Source organism: Magallana gigas, chromosome 5 (assembly GCF_963853765.1).
Source record: "Magallana gigas chromosome 5, xbMagGiga1.1, whole genome shotgun sequence".
NCBI classification, from domain to species: Eukaryota; Metazoa; Mollusca; class Bivalvia; order Ostreida; family Ostreidae; genus Magallana; species Magallana gigas.
In genome coordinates, this window is record NC_088857.1 from 14,625,102 (window position 1) to 14,640,088 (window position 14,987).

The 14,987-nt window shown below is 31.8% G+C and overlaps 1 protein-coding gene and 1 long non-coding RNA gene across 7 annotated transcripts in view; one reads left to right on the forward strand and one right to left on the reverse strand.

The window, feature by feature from the left end:
- LOC105324981 (myelin regulatory factor) overlaps nucleotides 1–14,987 on the reverse strand; it is a 65,457-nt gene that overhangs the window by 32,578 nt on the left and 17,892 nt on the right. The gene's annotated exons all lie outside the window — the stretch shown is intronic.
- Nucleotides 1–14,987, forward strand: part of LOC136275925 (uncharacterized) — a 36,984-nt gene that overhangs the window by 9,571 nt on the left and 12,426 nt on the right. The window contains exon 2 of the long non-coding RNA XR_010714434.1: nucleotides 374–454. This is a non-coding gene — a long non-coding RNA (uncharacterized lncRNA). The remainder of the gene's footprint in view (nucleotides 1–373; nucleotides 455–14,987) is intronic.

A 14,987-nucleotide genomic window follows, 5' to 3' on the forward strand; every position in this document is an offset into this window, starting at 1 on the left:
ATATTTTCTGCAAATTTCTATACATTATTAGGCGACTGTCATTAAAAAGGAATTTCAAAACATATGGCTAAAAAAAGAGAAGAGAAAAAAAACCTGAAATTATTATCTGATTTATGCTATATTTGAAACATTCATATCTCCTAGGTTGTTCTTAAAGTGTTAATTTAACATTATAAACCTACCTCTCTCTCTCTCTCTCTCTCTCTCTCTCTCTCTCTCTCTCTCTCTCTCTCTCTCTCTCTCTCTCTCTCTCTCTCTCTCTCTCTCTCCAATACAAATAACTTATTTAGCATCTTTCGGATAATGAACCAATAATTCCCTCTTGTTCTTTCAAACATAAATAACTGTTATTGTATCCTTTTCCATCTTTCAGATAATGAAACAGAACATCCCAAAGGAGATTCCAAACTAATTCAGTGCAGCAGACAATACCCATGAAAAAAGACTTAGAGAAGTACTTTTTTTTATTATTCATATATAACATGGATTTTATAAATATAATTAAGAAAGCATGAAGAACCTACTGAGCTCTCACCAATATAGGTATAAACCTCAACAGAGACTCATTCTATTTTTATCACGATAGACATTCTGTCTTATCACGAAAGCCATCTCAAGTTGATCTTAAAAAAAAGATAAGTGCATGTCAATAATTTTGATGAAAGTCCACACGCTGTACCAGACAAAATCTGACACCCGGCCTTTCCCAATCAGAACCTCTGATAATTAAATGGATGCACTAATTAAGTTTCCTCTGTAGCAGATGTAACAATTTCAACAATTCTAAGAATTATATCCACCCAAGTGTGGGAAAATTCATCACTGCAAAGTTTACATACTGATGACGACTGAATTCTCCGGAAATATCTTTGTTTATTTATCAAAAGATATACTTTTGAATTGATAAGGAAATAGAGAGCAATATGGGAAACTTGTTCTCATGCAAGCAGGAAAAGTGTTCATAGAAGAACATCAGGATTTTTAAGTAAAAAAATCAAGAATTCAATTTTTTTTTATTTTTTGTTTTCAAACTTTTGTTTTTAATTAGAAATACATGTACAATTAAACTTTAAGGAGATAAATTAATATCTTTGGCAATTTCAGGTCTTTTGATTTTCTGAATATGTGAATTAGGCCACTATATAAGTCCCTTTATCCAAATGCAAATATTACATTTGACTCTTCCCTCTGCTACATGATTTTAAAACCCAATTTTGATTTCATTTAATCAATAAAAATATTTTTCAACAAATACAAAAGTGATAGAATCAACTTTATAACTTTATTATTAATTAATGAACACTTTTTATTTGTTCTGTGTACTAGAATTTCCCAGGTTGCCGATTCTACTATTTTAAAATTCCTATGCCCCTGGCACCAATACTTAAATGGGTGGTGTGAAAGATGTTGATTTCCATTTTACCATACCAGTAAAAATATCATTAGATTTTTAAATACCATAGTTGCCTTTACCGGTAGTATCTATGTAATTTATATTTTTTTGTATAAAAAATAGGAAGTGCAAGAGTTAATAAAGCACATCTAAAGTGCATACGGCACTGTGCACAGGGCACTGTGTTACTGAACAATTATAAGCACAAAAGATAAAGGTAAAATGAATGTCTGTAAAGACATGTAATACTACTGATGCCATCAATCTCCTTACTCATTTGTCACCGATGTGTCGAAAGGTCCGTCTTCCTCCTTTTTGTACAAAATAGAAGATAATTACAAAATCTGACACCAGCCAGCCATAAACGGCTGAGGAAGTTGGCACGGTGCGAATAATTACATAGATCCACCCATGAAATAGGAAGCTCCCGCTGGCCAATTTCATCCCCCTGCGATGCATGTGATCGATAATTTGTGTTGTTTATAATCTGCCGAGATTTGCAGGTGATCATTTAACAATACAATTTTCCTCATAATGAGATTTTGTAAAGTGAAAACGTTAACCTTCTACATATTAGTAATAATTAATATCAACTATTTCTTTTTCACTTTTTTACTATTTGGGCGGGGTTTTCGTAATGTAGAACTCAAAAGGGTACCAATTTATCAAATTATCCTGAATTCTTATTGGAGATGAATGCGACAAGTATTAACATTACTGTGACATTCAACTTAAAGACAGGCTGAATTAAAACTTTATCAAAAAGTCTCCATCTTAGAGGGCCCTCAACAATGGGTAATAGCTTACACAGGCACAACAAAATCCACTTTATGTTGACCACACCTACTGTTACATGCAACCATCAGTAAACGGCATTGTGTGTTATATTGTCAGTAAATGCAGTCCGTAATGTTGGTAGATGATTTTCAAGGTAGAGTTAGGTAAATAATTTTGTAATAATGGGGACACTATTTAAGTTTGTGTATTTTAGATTGAAATGGTAGATATCCCACAGTTAGGTCTAGTAGAAAAGTTCTAACATACCCTAAAATATTCCCGAGGCAATGACATGTTTCTGAGGTAATACCATCCAATATTTTTTGTGTTCTTTTATGGATCTAAAACACTTTTACCATACCAACCTTTAGTCTCTGTCTCAACCCCATCTAAACCTCATGTTTTGTTTTGCCAAAGATGGCACATAAAAACCATATTTGCTTCGTAATATAAACTAGGTAAGGAAATCAAAATTGATGCTGTTAATCATGTAGAAGAAATGATGATATTACATGTATCTTCTTTGTATGCTGACCATTAACACTGTTCTAATGTCGAACTGATCGTCCATTTATTGCATGATGAGGACATAACTTTTACTTCACTTGCGCTCAATACAAACCTAAGATCCAACGATGAATGTTCAGATTCCATTGTAAAAATGTACATATCATCATTTCATCATATAAAACAATTCAAATATAAGAAAAAATTTAAAAGTCTATCAAATACTTCTGAACAATAAAATTTGTAAATTTCTAAACAAATACTCATCCGAGTAAGACACAATTCAACATCCAAACTAATTTTTTTCCTGAAATCTGTGAAACTCATTTCGCACTTTTTTTACGCCTTAAATATTTCATCATGTAAAAACGATCTTTCCTGGAGTCATTATTACCTCAATATATATTTCACACCTTGTGGAATACAACTATATGCTAATTAGTCAATTAATTAATTGAATTCCCCATACCTGTATCTGAGAATCTGTGTCAATTTGAAGCGATCCACAACAACACTATGTCATATAAGCGTTTCAATCGTAATATGGTTCCTACTGTTTTCTTGACAATAAATTCATTTTCACAATAAATTCATTTCCATCCCCCTAACCACAGGTGTAATGAATATACCTATTTCATTTTCCATAATTTTATGCCAATTGTTTCTCATTTACATACCCTCACATTTCATGCACGTAACTTTTAAGTGTAAACAATAAAGTATTAACTATCTTCACAATTACATTTTTTGTTAAGTTTTACACTATTTTGATCACCAGTTTGTTTGATAGAACTGGTATTAAAGGTTTAAGGGAGGTAAGATGTGAAAAACATGGTGTATCAAGTTATTTCAACATCATTTTTACCCAATTTTAAAATTAATCACTAAACTTTTTAAAGAAAGATAACTGAACTTGATATAAAATCTGAATTATCTCTCTTTGGTCACCACCTATGGCTTACATTGAGATGAAAAAGCATTTAGATCCTCTTTTTAATGTTAAAAAAAAAGACGCAGATAAAACATACAGCTACAAATGGAAACATGTCCTTAAAAGCCATCTTATCATATTATTGTAACACGTCTTTGTTTGTAAATTAAACTTTCTGAATCAGAATCATGCACTCAATGTGTTGAGATATACTTGAATAAGTTAATTGTTTTTTCCATGACCAAATGTTATATAAAAAACAATTTATCAAAACGCTTTTGTGTACTTTTCATAAGTTAAGTCATTTAAACATTTGAACTTCACATTATCATTCATAATTTTAAGGTGATATGGTGTTACATTTTAGCATGCAATTACAAATTTAAGACAGTATTGCTTTTTCCTTACAATTATCAAAGTTATATATTCACAGTAACTTCTCCACAATTTCAGTTCCATGTTTTAGATACACTAAAAAATAAAGGATTAAAGAAATCTCCTGCTCCTCATAAATCAGTTTCTTAAACATTTATCCTTTAAGGTAGTCCTATACTCGGCACTAAATGGGCTCAATCATTAAAAGCTTAGCTTTAAATGATAAATATACATTCTAGCAATACATATACAAAAGAAAATATATATGTTTACATGCTAGTTTGTTTGTTATCACCTCTCAGACGGTTGTACCCCCTTGCGAAAATTATTGACAATTATGAAATTTGCCAGACGTCCGTTTTTCCTAAAAATAATTACCAAATTTGGGAAAATTAGAACTGAACATACAAAATAGAGTATAAATATTTATTTAAGCCATATCTCATCAATAATTTTGCGCAAATTTTTGTAAGTAAGTACGCTTTATACCTGATGTATCAAAATAGAATACAAAAAATGCAATGCTAGTATCGCGTTTGGTATTTTTTTTACTATTTTATGGACTCAAACTTAAATTCATGGTGTTTCTTCTATAGATTGACATCTTAGAAAAAAGATTTGGTAAAATAAATTATATGTTGACGGATTACTTTTCACGCTATAAGCTCTAAACCAAGTAGACCCTGACGAAAAAAATCCGTAAAAATCACATTTTGCTACAGTTTTCTGCCTAGATCTGTCAACAATGTTAGATATCATTTAAACATTAATTAATTGACGATTGATTAAATTCGAAATAGCTTCTGTCTCTAAATTTAAACCGGTTTTAGTAAAAGAAAAAGAAAAATTCGGGGGGGGGGGGGGGGGGGGTCAAAACAAGGAAGATATAAGCATACCTGAGATCCTGGTTAATCAGAAACTTCGTTTTTTATTTACTTTAACAGAATCGAGTTTCTCAACATTAATCATTTCTATCTCTCATAGAATACATATATTACCGTTCTAATTGCTTATTATTGCCATTGTTTACTACAGCGATGTAGAGCAAAATCAATACCGGGTATCAAAAACGCTTTGTAAAAGTCGAATCATTATTGTAAAATCCGTATTATGACGTAGTGCGATACTCGGACTACTTTAAATTTATATTCACCTTAATAATCATTCAAAAAGGTCTTAAATATTAAAATAATTGATATCATGCCAAATGAATAAATCAGGTCAAAAAATTTTAAATAATTTATCAATTGATATAATAATATTCATTTAATATTTTAGAGTCAGTGGTGGTGGTGGTGGGGGGGGGGGGGGGGGGGGGGGGTTAAATTGAAGTCACAATTTTTTTTACAAGAGTTATCCCTCTTACCTTGTGTGTGAAGAAGAAACCTCCGGAATTCACACGACTGACCGGCTTATTAACATGACTATCTCAGCCTATATCAACAATGACTACAGTGTTTTACATTATATGTGTAATTCTTCAGTCTTTCTCAAACAAAAATTACCATACAGGGCCATAAAGCCCAGTACATCATAAGACTAGGGGAGATCAAGATAAGACTCTTGAAAAATCGTAATCATTTTATCAACATTTTCCCATCTATCTCAGACAGGCCCTTGATAAGAAAATAGTTTAATGAAGAGAAATTCGTTCAATGGATGCAAATTTTCACGCTATATAGTAAGAATCACACTCTACGCTGATGATAGCTTTTATATACGATCAAAGTACTGTTATGCCTGTAAGAGTACAAGTTCTCCAGACACCAAAAATAGAATGGGTTCCTCACAGTAGCAAGAATGGTTTTCTTTTAGTGTATAAAAACAGTCAATCATGCTCATATTTTGAAAAAAAAAAAAATATTACTCTATCTATAAAATTAATCTGATAAAATTTTATGCGGGGAGAGGAGTCCTAAAAACAGAAAAAGTTAAAATTGGGTTGCAATCTATTTGTTTTATGCATCAAAATATCATGTGCATATCCTTAACATGACATTTAAATCCTTCAAAAAAACCCAAGATTTATGGCTGTCTACAAAAAATATTCTCTCTCTCCTCTCTCTCTCTCTCTCTCTCTCTCTCATATAAAATATTCTATATAAATTACCCATCAAGCGATACCCAACCTAAACTAAGATTTCAATTTCACAAAATGATTCAAATTATTTCAGAAAGAACAAAAAAGTTACTCTCTAAAGAGAACAATAATAGGCGAGACAAAAATTCTGGCAGATATAATCAGGTCTATGTGGGGGCCTTATTTTTAGCCCTTGCCGTGACAAATTCCCAATGAAGATCTAACGTACAACAAGAAACCTTATACGGATGGTATCGGAAAAAGGATCTGTGCAATTCTAAACAATGTAATTACCTAATGAACTTAAATGTTTATGAAAAAAAAAAGATCAATAAGCTAAAAACAATTGGCTTTAAGATATTTTAAATGTCAGGACGAATTCAGTCTTTCAGCTGAAAAACGCATTAATCATATGGTTAACTACCTGTTTCATATGCCTGATAATGATTAATGGGCTTAATGACAGCTATCATAGATTTTTTTTTTCTTTACCACAATATTTCTAGAATTATATTCTATTGAAACTAGCAAAGAGCTTTTATCATTACCATAGAGTCGGCTGCAGTTTGTGTAATTGTTGTTGAAGAAATCTATCGCCAAATCTGCTATTGGTTTCATTGAAATAAGAATCGGCACTTATTGCACCGTAGTCCAAAACTGCATTATTTATAAAACAGAATCTTGAACAATGGCCGTTTTTGCAATATCCCAAGAGACGTATAAACATGGAAGTCTATATATAAACTGTTTTTACAGATATATTGTACACAAAGTGCCGGAGGTAAAATAGAAGTCATTTTATCAGTTTTTCTTATAAAAAAGGTGATTTGGAACACCAAATAATAAGTTAAATGAGCATCTCCTATTTTATAAGGTAAAGTATCAAACTCCATGCCAGTGAATAATTGATTGATTTAGCACATACAGAAAATTCACTAAAATAACAAAGAAACTCGGTCATCACACGAATGTTGTCTCGTACTAAAAGTATCTTTTATATATATATATACATTTTTGTTCACACGGACGGGCTATATTTATCATATTAATTCATGTTAATTCTTAACTTCATCGACCTTTCGTCGGAGTGGAATTAACGCCCCACACTTAGACGCTGCAGTCTCTGCATGTTCCCTCCATCTTAATTGACACAGAGACAAGCACTGACCCAGTGTTAAATTTAATTGTAGAATTAACCAACAATTACCACACTCTCACACACACACAGATATTGTGACTATGGGCATGACATGACCTGATTAACATATTGTTTTCTGTGAGTGACATAGGGAGACATTTTATGCTTAGTACTTAAAAAACCCTCTCACCTATCACCTCGTCTAATACTATTGTCTTGTGCTGATTTACAATATCGATTTAATGTAATATTATACAGTTCATATATTATAGATTAATGAATTTTCAACTAGAATTTTCTCTACAACTGCTAACTTATTACTCTAATTCACAGACCTAACAGATATAAATGCCTGATGCATCAATTGACCTTATAAATTAATCTGCAGTGTTCAACTAAAGAGCTCTTTTAGAGACCATTTTTATTATCCGATATTTCATTCCAATGTTTTTTTTCCTGATTTATTTGAATCTAATTTAATAACCCAATACTACTGTAATGACCTCTTCCTGATATTACATATAGCAATGGATGTTTTGTAACAATGGAATTACTCCCAAATCCGGTTAGAGCAACTAGACCGGCAGTTCCTTTCAAATTTCACTGTCAGCACTGACAAAAAGGGAAGATGTTTAAAGTACAATAATTTGAAAATCTCTCTCTCTCTCTCTCTCTCTCTCTCTCTCTCTCTCTCTCTCTCTCTCTCTACATCCCTCTATACATTCTTAATATTTTTCTCATCACTTCAAAATCCCTTCACCAGGAAGTTGATGCATGGAAACACCCTCTTCTGATCAAATCAGTTTCTTCTATATATGCATCATATTTAAGATGATTACTCATCATAAGCACACGCATGTTGTCTTTTCTCTGGGATTTTTAACATCCTCATCAACCCACCCCCAATGTTAGCTCTAATATATTTTCCAGTTAAAACCTAAATGCTTTTTCTAGTTATCAAATTCAAAGGTCAAGATCTCCTCTCAAATCACAGTGACCCACAACTCTAGGCGACTTGACTGCCTGTCAAGCCGACTAAATCTTGGTCTGCTAAAATCTTATTTCATCTGACACATCCTGCTTGTTTTGCTTTTCATTGGAAGTAATTTTTTGATTGTCCTGTCTGAGCAGCAATTCAATGTGTTCCCTTTTGCGATTGACAAATCACAGATTTGGAGAGAACAACCTTTGGTACAAGATTTCATTATGACATATATACGTCTGAACCTGATTAAAACAACATGGGTTATCAATAAAGTATATTACTTCAATATAAAGCAGTGCATTGGAAATTGACTTAAGCTTGTTCCTTCCACATCAATGATCTTATTCAATGTCTGTCCCTGACACTTGCTTAACACAAGTACATCTATATCATTTTGTTTGATTCCTGATTCATTCAGATCAGATAAAGATCGAGTGACAATTTCTTACAAGGCAATAATAAAACAGGTCTCATACAGGTTAGACAGTAAATGCAGTTCCAGTCACAGGCAAAGTCCATAGTGAATACCAGATAGTTGCTCAATGTATATTCCTTTAAAAATATTTCCCTCACATTGAGAACAACAATGTTACTGAAGACTCGTGGTTACATATTTAGATTCTGATACTGAGTGGTAAATATGTCTTAAATATATACTGACAATGCCTATAATATACTATGACACTCATAACCTTAATTTACAAAATTTATAATTCTGTAAAACCTACAACATTCTGACAAAATCAGTAACCTGGGATACCGATAGCAAAGATTCATTTGTCTATATCTACAAACATCAATTAGGGTGGTTTTACACCATGATTTCCAAAATGTGACCTTCAAATAAGATCAAGGTCACAGGACATCAAATTATCTACAGTCTAAAATTGTAAGACAGAATTATTTGTTTCTTTATTTGGATAACATTTATCAAAACATTAAGCCTAAGTAAAATTTTTATTCTATTTATTTCTTAAACTATGAAATTAAATCCCTACAAAACCCTTTCGATGATCACAAATCATGTAATTTTTCCATCCCAAAAATGTTGGCCTCCACAGAATATTGTGAATTTTCACAGTTGGATCTGTGCATAAGTTCACAGTGATTATCAATTTGCAGTTGGATTGAATGATAAAGTCGGAGAGAGGGGTGGAAGAAACTGATGGATGATTAAAGACATATATATATTCCAGGTCAGCATACCTTATTTACAAAAGATTTATATATTCTAATTAGGATTCAGAAACAAAATTTATTGACCAACTCTTTATATTCCAAATAAAACCTCTCCACATCAAAACAGAAATTAGATGAGGTCCTCATATTAATAACAGCTTAACCAGCCATAAAGAAGCTTGATTTACCATGAAAAATTCCATCATAAATCTCCAATATTAAGGTTAGCTATTAGCATATTCGGTACGGCAATTCGTTCTGTACAATGTACACAACGCCAATTTAAATGGAGGCTTTTGAGATGTTATTAAAGACGCATAAAATTTGACAGTCATAAACCAAACATTTTATAACTCAATATTTGTTTATAAATATATAAAGTCACATGCTTGGTTAAACCTTCACAGTATTCAATTTATTTCATAACAGGAATTTTACCATCCTTCTTTTTTTTACAGAGAATTTATCTACAAATTTATCCACATCTACCCCCCAAATCCCATCCCTTAATCAAAAATTCAAAAAAACTGGGGACTTTCCCAATTATTTTATAAATTTAAAAGACATCAACAACAATAAAATAAAAAAAAAAAAACACAATAAAATTGTCCACAGACTCTTAATTAAACTCTTAATTAAATCTTATTGACAACTATATTACTTCGCAAAATGATAGACGCTACAGCATTCAACTTTTATGGGAGCTACCTGTACTGTGAAAAAACATTTAGGGCTGCAGGTAAAATATGCAATGATAGTTGACACTTTGTTGCAGAAAGTCAGCTATTAAAATCAATATTTATAGACCCCAATCCATATATCATTTTGTGATGGCATTTTAAAAATTTGCTAATGTCTTCTCATATTGAAAAGTGATTTTTTTTTTGTACTACTCCATATCTAAAATATTCAGAATGTAGATAGATCAACAGGCATGCCAATTTCCAATTCAAATTGTGACATCACTGACAAAACTCGCACTGTATTCCAATTACTTTACTGCAACATTACCTTCTGCCATTTCCGTGTCTAAAACTTTGGTTACCTGTGTGTCTTATTAATTAACAGTAAACAGTTCTTCAATCATTTTGTGAGACAACACGGATGTCAAGTCCCAATAATTGTTTCTTTTTTAACTTTAATATCCTTTATTTCTTGTATCTTTGTATATTTTGGGAAAAAAAAACATCAGGTTTGACTGTAAGTGTGCAGAATTAAGGTCAAGTTTCAGTTGCTATGGTTTTTTAACCTTGTGTGTGAACCCTCAGTTATTCAAAGGGACAGTTGTCATATATAACAACATTATTATGAATTCCTTAAGTGAAAATCTTTTTTAAAATAATTTTTGTATCAAAGATAACAAGGAACAGTTAATGAAAGTGGAAGGGGGGGAGGTCTTTCTGAAAACCCAGATGAAACTCTTGAAATCTATAATGGTAATGCTTTTCAGTTTTTAGATGGTTTATATATAGGCATTTTAAATTTGTATTTCAATGGTGTCCCTTTTTCCAGATGGTTGATCCAGTTACAAAAACAATATGTTGATAATGCATCATATTTATTATGATAAAAAAATCGTTTTTCTTCATAAACCATACAGTATTTTCATTAATGGATTTCCAATAATTTTCTCTGAAGACTATAAACCAAGACTTTATAACAAGCCAGTTTGTCATAGACTTTCATTTCCTTCCCATCTATAGCATACACTGTAGCTTATTTCTTGCAAAAATTTAGGTCTTCTAAAAAAAATTACTTTATATATGGAATGCCATAATAGGGTTCTTAAATCTAAAATTCTTCTATTAAGTATTCTAAGGAAGAATGTGGGAGCAAAATGTACCATTTTAGAGACACATCAAGTCTAAGTGTCTTAAAGAATTTTAGCTATTGTTTATTCTCCAGTGTATACTTTCAGTTATTGTTTATCAACCAATGTCCCCTTATTTTTATTGTTTATCCACCAAATGAATGTTTCTTTTTTTATTGTTTGTCCACAATTGTCTCTTTTTGTTTTGGTTGTTAACCAATGTCTTTTCCTTTTGTTCATTTTTTATCCATCAAAGTCTCCTTTTTATTGTTATTGTTTATCCACCAATGTCTCTTTTGGTTTTGGTTGTTCACCAATGTCTTCATCTTTGATTTATTGTTTATAGACCAATGTCTCCTTCTTGATGTTGTTTATCCACTATTGCTTCTTTCGGTTTTGGTTGTTCACCAATTTCTTCATCTTTTATTTATTGTTTATCCACCTGCCCAATGTCTTCTTTTGGTTTTGTGGATCCACCAATGTCTCTTGGTTTTGGTTGTTCACCTATGTCTCCCTTTTGTTATTGTATGTCCACAAATGTATCCTTTTAGTAATAGTTTACTGTGGAATCATTAGATTTCGTGGGGGCCAATTTTCGTGGATTGCTTAAATTTTACAGGTTCGTTGGGACGTAATTTCGTGTATTTTCTAAAACCTACAAAGGAAATATGACTTTATTACCCTAATTTATTAATTCGTGGCGGATGTTAATTCGTGGATGAGAGGTACCCACGAATTCCACGAAAATTGAGCCACCACGAAATCTAATGATTCCACAGTATCCACAATGTCTACCTTTGGTAAATGTTAATCCACCAATGTTTCCTATTCGTTATTGGTTATTCACCAGTCTCCTTTTGGTTATGGGTAATTCACAAATGCCTCCTTTGGGTTTATGTTATATCCACCGTTGTCTCCTTTTGATTATTGGATATTCACCAATGTCTACTTTTGGTTATTGCTTATCCACCAATGTCTCCTTTTGGTAATTGGTTATCCATCAATATCTACTTTTGGTTATTGGTTATCCATCATTGTCTACTTTTGGTTATTGGTTATCCATCAATGTCTACTTTTGGTTATTGGTTATCCATCATTGTCTACTTTTGGTTATTGGTCATTCACCAATGTTTACTTTTGGTTATTGGTTATCCATCAATGTCTACTTTTGGTTATTGGTTATCCATCAATGTCTACTTTTGGTTATTGGTTATCCATCAATGTCTACTTTTGGTTTTTGGTTATCCATCAATGTCTACTTTTGGTTATTGGTTATCCACCAATGTCTACTTTTGGTTATTGGTTATCCATCACTGTCTACTTTTGGTTATTGGTTATCAACCAATGTCTATTTTTGGTTATTGCTTATCCACCATTGTCTACTTTTGGTTATTTGTTATCCACCATTGTCTACTTCTGGTTATTGGTTATCCACCAATGTCTCCTTTTGGTTATTGGTTATCCACCAATGTCTCCTTTTGGTTATTGGTTATCCATCAATGTCTACTTTTGGTTATTATTTATCAACCAATGTCTACTTTTGGGTATTGGTTATCCATCAATGTCTACTTTTGGTTATTGGTTATCCACCAATGTCTACTTTTTGTTATTGGTTATCCATCAATGTCTACTTTTGGTTATTGGTTATCCACCAATGTCTACTTTTGGTTATTGGTTATCCATCAATGTCTACTTTTGGTTATTATTTATCCACCAATGTGTCCTTTAAGTTATTGGTTATCCACCAATGTGTCCTTTAAGTTATTGGTTATCCACCAATGTGTCCTTTGGGTCATTAGTTAATCACCAAATGAATGTCACCTATAAGTGATTGGTTATCCACCAATGTCTCCTTTGGGTCATTGGTTTTTCACCAAATGAATGTCTACTTTTGGTTATTGGTTATTCATGAAAGCCTCCTTTGGGCCATTGGCAAATGAAATCAAATCACCAAATGAATTTCCTCTTTAGGTTATTTGTTATTGCTAATGTTTTTTTTGGATGTGTGTACTGTAACCTAGGTATTCATCACAGAGTTCTGATAGAACCCCAAAAATTGAGTGCAAAATGTCTACTGTCAGCCATTCCCTGTGTTTTAGAGAGTGGCTTCAGAATATAAATTCTTTTTCATAATTAGATAAATTAATATCTATGGGCGAGGGTGTTGTTTTTAAAAGACAAGTTTTTATATATATTCAGACTTTTGTTGTCTTATGTCCCCAATTTCATACAAAAAAGATTACATTTTCTGTCCAACTTAATCATTTTACATTCACAATCTTGCTTAAAGCTATACATCAAGTCCTTTTGTTTTATTTAAGCCATAAAAATTAGTCAAGAATAATAATAAGTAGCAAACAGAATAAGTTTTTTTTTTTCATATGATAAATCATTAATTTACACACCAACAAACCCTTATCTCCTTATACTGGATCCCTATACTTACTCATACATACAAACATGTTTTAACTGACAGAACATAATTTTCATTAATTAATGTTTTAATTTGCAAGTCAATCTTATTGATGGCAATCTAAATCTGTGTTAATTCTGTTCAGAAAATCAGGGATTCATATGATGAAATTTTCACAGTTCAGTGGGCATGCCCTAAAATGTCATTTTTCAAAACGTGCAGATGGAAACTTTTTTTTACATTCTTTTTCTTTTAAGATATCCATTCATATTCTTAAGATACAAACATGGCAGATAATGCTGCGTACTTGTAAAAGCCATTTATAAACATCTTAAGATACAGAAGGAAAATGAAATCTGTCAGTTTAAATTCTTAAAAAAAGGTCCTTATGATTTCATTTTTTAATTTTTTGAGTTTTTTTTTATTTGGATTACTCTCTCTCTCTCTCTCTCTCTCTCTCTCTCTCTCTCTCTCTCTCTATCTCTCTCTCTCTCAAATCTAAAGATTGTTTCACAGTGTACACAAAAGGACTGTCTCCCTATGATGTAGTCCCCACACTCACATGCATACAACTTGTACATACATCCATATTAAATCTATTACATTTCACTTCCTTCTTAAAACCTTGAAATACAGACATTATCATGACATAATTCTCTAAAAGACTGAAACATTTAAATTGTTAAAATTTGGAGGAAATTTAATTAAAATATAAAAGCACATTAAAAGGGCAATTTTTGCCAAAAGCAGTACACACTTGATGGCCATGCCAAATGTACAATACATCCTTTTTATAAGAGGTTTAAAAGTATGCGTGTGTCATAATGTATACATTCAATTTTATGGAAAAGAAATGCCGGCTGTTTTTAATTACATATTAAAATGTAGGCTTCAGATTTCATATCAAGATCTTATATACCTCTTCCAAAATGATCAAATCGGTTCTTTCCAGTATTGATATAACTAAGAATTTAAAAGAATAACTTGGGGCCGATGATAGTCAATCAATTATTGTCTGGGATTTTTGAAGTACTTAATTCTTTTATAACCTGATTTCAAAAGTCAAACAAAATTGTGTTGACGATTGCCGAACATAAAATCCATTAAACAAATTTTCTTTTGAGCGCCGAGCACCGACTTGTGTGCTTTCGGTGTTTGGGTCTGATGTAATTGTCACTTTTAACACAGAGAATTCTTTGTTATGTTTTCTGATTATCTGCCTTTTAAACGTTTTGGGTAAGCTGGTTAAAGAGATCTTTCAAATGTTGGCATATATTTTTTTTTTTAATAATATTCAGACCTGCAATGAAGATGTACTGTACTTTAGGTTTCTAAATCTCTAAATCCTTGTCTAGGACTTGGATAAAGATATTTAATCTCTAATGGCTTAACCCCAGGG